This window comes from Salmo salar, chromosome 15 (genome assembly GCF_965601325.2).
Source record: "Salmo salar chromosome 15, fSalSal1, whole genome shotgun sequence".
In the NCBI taxonomy this organism is placed as follows: domain Eukaryota; kingdom Metazoa; phylum Chordata; class Actinopteri; order Salmoniformes; family Salmonidae; genus Salmo; species Salmo salar.
Window position 1 is genome coordinate 89548623 of NC_138305.1, and position 6000 is coordinate 89554622.

Sequence of the window (6000 nt, forward strand, 5' to 3'; positions counted from 1 at the left end):
GAGCAGACACAGTATTTTGCGGTGACGCACACTCTGTCGTCAGGGCGCATACAAAGGCTGGTGCGAACTGTGCCCGCACCCCACAGTGATCGAGCGGAGTTGAGTATCCAGCCAGGGCAGGTTGTGCAGGCCGTGCGCTCCAGACCTCCAGTGCGCCTCCAAGACCCAGTGGACCCTGTGCCTGCTCCGCGCACTCTACCTCCAATGTGCCACCATAGCCCAGTACGCCCTGTTCCTGCTCCCCGCACTAGCCCGAAGGTTTGTGGTACTAGCCTGGCGCCTCCTATGCCAGTCCCACGTAGCAGACCTCCAGTGCGTCACCAGAGCCCAGTACATCCTGTTCCTGCTCTCCGCACTAGCCTGAAGGTGTGTGTGACTAGCCTGACGCCTCCTATGCCAGCCCCACGAAGCAGACCTCCAGTGCGCCACCATAGCCCAGTAAGGCAGGTGCCCGCTGTGAGCACACAGTCCGAAGTACGTCTCCCCAGTCCGGTGAGACCAGTTCCAGCGCCCCGAAGGAAGCCTCTAATAATGGTCAATGGTCCGACGTCTCCAGCGATAATCTATGGCATGAAGCCTCCAGTGATGATCCATGGCCCGGAGCCCCAAGGGATGATCCAAGGCACGAATCCTCCAGTGATGATCCATGGCCCAGAGCTTGTAGGGATGATCCATGGCACGGAGCCTCCAGTGATAACCCATGGCCCGGGGCCTCCAGTGATGATCCATGGCACAAAGCCTCCAGTGATTATCCATGACGCGGAACCAGTAGTGATGACCCATGGCACGGAGCCTGCAGTGAAGGTCCCCAGTCCGGAACCTATAGAGACGCTCTTCAGCGCGGAGCCTCCAGCGACGCTCCTCAGCCCGGAGCCTCCAGCGACGCTCCTCACTCAGGAGCCTCCAGCGACGCTTCTCAGCCCGGAGCCTCCAGCGACGCTCCTCAGCCCGGAGCCTCCAGCGATGCTCCTCAGCTCGGAGCCTCCAGCGACGCTCCTCAGCCCGGAGCCTCCAGCGACGCTCCTCAGCCCGGAGCCTCCAGCGACGCTCCTCAGCCCGGAGCCTCCAGCGACGCTTCTCAGCCCGGAGCCTCCAGCGACGCCCCTCAGTCAGGAGCCTCCAGCGACGCCTCTCAGCCCGGAGCCTCCAGCGACGCCCCTCAGTCCGGAGCCTCCAGCGACGCCTCTCAGCCCGGAGCCTCCAGCAACGCCTCTCAGCCCGGAGCCTCCAGCGATGCCTCTCAGCCGGGGCCTCCAGCGACGTTCCTCAGCCCGGGGCCTCCAGCGACGCCTCTCAGCCCGGAGCCTCCAGCGACGCCGCGCAGCCCGGGGCCTCCAGCAATGGTCTACAGCCAAGAGCCTTCAGTGGTGGTCTGCAACCCAGAGCCTTCAGCGGTGGTCTGCAGCCAAGAGCCTTCAGCGGTGGTCTGCAGCCAAGAGTCTTCAGAACGGGAGCTACGCCCAGAGCCACCTTCGTAGTGGGAGAATTGGCGAAGAGGGGGTGTAGCACAGGGATCATCGTTGACGATGACCACCCTCCCTTCCCTCCCTTTAGGTTTGGGGTTGTTTTTGTGTTTTTTTTTGTTTTGAGGTGCAGTCGGGGTCTGCACCTTTGGGGGGGGGGGGGGGGGGGGTACTGTCACGTCCTGACCAGTACAGGGGTCTTTTATCATTGTAGTATGGTCAGGGTGTGGCAGCGGGTGTTGTTTTTGTGTGTTTTGGGGTTGGTTTATTTAGAGGGGATTTGTTCTAGTTTTCATTTTCTATGTTCGTTTTCTATGTGTGGCCGAGTATGGTTTCCAATCAGAGGCAGGTGTCTTTCGTTGTCTCTGATTGGAAGCCATACTTAAGCAGCCCTTTTTTCCTTTGGGTTTGTGGGTGGTTGTTTTCTGTATAGCCTGTGTGCCTTATGGAACTGTTTAGTCGTTTGTTTATTTTGTTTGAGTGTTCTCTCTAAATAAAGTAAGAAGATGAGCACTATACCCGCTGTGCCTTGGTCTGTCCCTTACTATGATAGTGCCAAAATAAAGGAAACACAAACATAAAATGCCAGAACAGCTTAAATGCATTTTGGCATAGATTTTACAAGGGTCTGGAACTCTATTGGAGGGATGTGACACCCCTCTTCCATAATTTGGGGGTGGTAAACAGTCTCAGGCGCCGCTGCACAATTTCTCATAAGTGTTGAATTGGGTTGAGATCTGGTGACTGAGACACACACACACACATTTTAAACCCCCTATGCGCCTATGAGACCCCTCTTGCAAAGTCACTGAGATCTCTTCTTCTAGCCATGGTAGCCAAAATAATGGGCAAGTGGGCATTTTTATACATGACCCTAAGCATTATGGAATGTTAATTGCTTAATTAACTCAGGAACCACACTTGTGTGGAAGCACCTGCTTTCATTATACTTTGTATCCCTCATTTACTCAAGTGTTTCCATTGTTTTGTCAGTTACCTATATCTCAAAACCTCTCCGTGAGATGGTGGCAGTAATGCACATGTGTCTAAAGTGAACAGTGCATATACACTGATGCAATTGTGACCTGCAGTATCCCAAACTAGTTCACATTTTCCCCTCAGCAACAGTAATGTCTATTGCTGTCGTGAGTGACCAAAATTCTGAAAGGTTTTGGTGTTCCAAAAACTGCACATGACATTTGGAAATTATATTAATGCTGACATTGACATTTACTCCTGAAGGCTCATTGTTTTAAGACTTCATGGAGTGTGTCAAAATTCTTAATTATACCAGTATTGTTGTTCATTCAGAACAATACAACATGTCGAACCTACTAAAAGAGTTCATAGTGGGAAAGCTTGATACCTTTACACTGAAATAAAAACTTTAACAATTGTAAATCTTCACACCATTAAATGTATTGCTATTCCACATGTGTAGCTCAGTGAGGGGCATAGGCGTGACTGAACAGCTCCTGTTTCAGCACCATAGACAGGTCTACTCACTACAGCACTATCAAGATGCTCTAGTTCAGTTCCATGGACAGCTCTGTTCGCTGCATCACAGTGAAGAAACCCAATTTCAGCAACCTGGACAGCTACAGCCCCAATCACTACAGCACCATGCTGGCAAAGGACGGCGCCTTGTCACTCAACATACCTGTATAGAATTAATAATCAACACACCTGCAAGGCATTCTCTAGTCAACACAGTGGCATGAAGGTTCCACACCAGTGGTGCAGTTGGAAGGACACAACCACAGCACGCCAGCAGACCCACTAATTGTGTTTTAGGTCCCTCTCTGTAGGTTCCTCAGAAGGATAACTTATTTTAACACTTTCGAAGAAGCCAAGACGCTGCCTTAGTAAGGGAAGCCAAACGGGTAGGATCTTCAGCCACCACTTGCCTGATGGCTCTGTGAACTTGTTTTTTTGAGTCTTGGTTGTATGGTTTACTCATTGTCACCTGTGTATTCAGGCACACCCAACTTTTCCCAACCTCATGGTGTGTGTTTTGTTTTTGCAACAGGAATGGGCATTCATTTCTCTGTCTTTCCCAAGACAGATGGAGGGGGTTCGATTAATCCTGCCCCGGGTACCCGTGTAGGCGCGTTTGCATCAGCTGAAAGTTGATTGCATTCGATTTGGAACCGGGCTGCCTCCCGTGTGTGAAACAGGTGCCCCATTCAAAGCCCAAGGTGAAGTCCGCTCAAAACAGAAGTGATGCAATTAAGTATGATTAGGATTCAATGTTTTCCCATGCAAAATGCTTTATCTGCCTTTCCAATGTAAAATATAGTTAGAAAATTTAAACATTTATTTTATGGAAAAGAGATGTTTCTGGACGATGCACCATACTGCCTTATTGACAAAATGACAGATTGGCACAGATTACTGTTCCATTTGAGAAGGGAGCTCCACCCTCCCTGCTTTTGCCCGATGACGTAATGGGCCATAGGCCGGTTCCCCACGGCTTAGCATAATCGAATCTGCCCATGGAGACAGACAGATACGGATTCAGAGACAAAAACAGACACCGAGACGGACACAGACATGTTTGCAGTCTTGAGCTGTGAATGTGCCGGCCACCCTACAAGGCTCTGCTGTTCATAATCTAATTATAATTTCCTCAACTGACATTAATAAAGAGTATCATTTAAAAGCCGTTTTAATGCTGAGAAAACACTCAAGACTTTTTAAAGAGGGGGAAAAGCCTTTCCTTTATTGTTTGGTCTAAATGCATTTTCTCAGAGGCATATCAGTCACCAGTGCCAATAAACCACACTGGGAAGACAGCATGAGGCGATGAGGGATTCTTTTCAACTTCCAATCATTAGCATTTTCATTGAGTGATTCTGTTTTAAGCAGCAATTGCGGCTTGTTTCTTTTAGGGGTCAATGGTAAACAGTTAGGGGCTGGTCCATCTGCATGAGCCCTCTTGCAGGTTCAGCCAAGTAAGAAATATGATTATCTTTAAAGGGAGACCTAATCTAAAAGTCTGAAAGCCAAAGCCTTGTATCTTATATTGTGGTGCGCTAATGTTGGGTAGGATCCCATCAAACCACTATTAGAATAACTTTGGTCTCGATCTGAGGAAGCTGGGTATTTTTAAATGTACTGCCTTCTCGTGTTTAATGGAAATTGAGTGTCTCCACATTTTACACCTGATGATCTTAACATTTAATAGATTTTTGTTATGGATGACAGTGAGACACAGTTGTAATCTTTCCCCCAGCAAACACTTCATTAACTTACCAGGCACAACTTCACTATTCTTACCCCGACGTGATTTCAGTTGGAAACTGAGACACAGAAGTTTAAAGGGGAACTGCACCTGCTGATTTGGCCTTGTTTTTTTGGCTTGCTCCTCAAGAAATGCTTGTGGCCATGACAGAAACCAAACGTGAGTTGGCTTGGTGGTGGTATGATGTGGGTGTTTCTTGGGTGTGTCCTTGCCACCACCAAGACACACCCATCTGTCAGAACCTTGCCGGAGGCTGTTTTCCCGCGCTCAACCACAACAAACAAACCTCCTGAAGGTTGAGTTCAATTGCTACAGGCAGATCGATGTATGATGACATGCCAGAGGAAGCTTTGAATAGGTCAGTAGCCTACAGAGTAATATGAGATTGCTGAATTTATTTAGATATTCTAAACTAAGTGTTTTGAGAACTTTCAAATGTAGTAACAGGTCCATGTAGAATAAACAACCCTTTACATAATACCATAGCATCAGTGTTCTGCTAATGTTACAATGTGCACCTTTCAGCTTTCATTGTCATTCCCAGCCGATACAGATACTTTTGTCTGGTGGTAATGGGGCTACACTGGCAAACATGTCAGAGTGGTCATACCTTCCTGTGTGGTGTCCTGTATACAACAGGAGGTCCCTGATCCTGGTGCAGAATACACAGGGTTTCTCACTCCCCATATTGACTGACACCATTGAATTCAATACTAAAAAAAGACAATATAAGTAAAAGTTCTGTCTAGTAAAATTGCAATGCCAAATGCTAGGTTGCTCACAAATTTAGAGACATCAATATCAAGCCCATCAGTTTGGAGTTCATCACATCATCTTGCAAGTCTCCAAGTGCTGGCTCCATAGATGCATCTGTGAACACATACACAGTCAATGTTCAATCACCAATGGCAGTTAGGATAGGTGATATCTGACAAACAATCATATACTAGGTTTAAGTTTGAACAAGTCAGACTAAACCTACCTAATTCTGGTCTCCCTATCGACGACCTTGGTGAGCAGGCAAGAGGTGAGGCTGAAGGTAAGGTCTTTGCCAGTGCCCCCTTTATGGGCAGGACAGCGTAGATCAGCTCCTGGTCCCTCATCAAAGATACTGGTAGGTCACACACACAGAGCACTGATTACATTATCAATGATGGTTATGATTAGCATGGTGGAACCAACCTGATCGCTGTATTCACCTTTCTAGTTCAGTTCAGATATCGTGATATATGAAGTGAAATAGAATGATAAACACAGCAATCAGGCTGGTTCCACCAGGCTAGGTTATGAAGG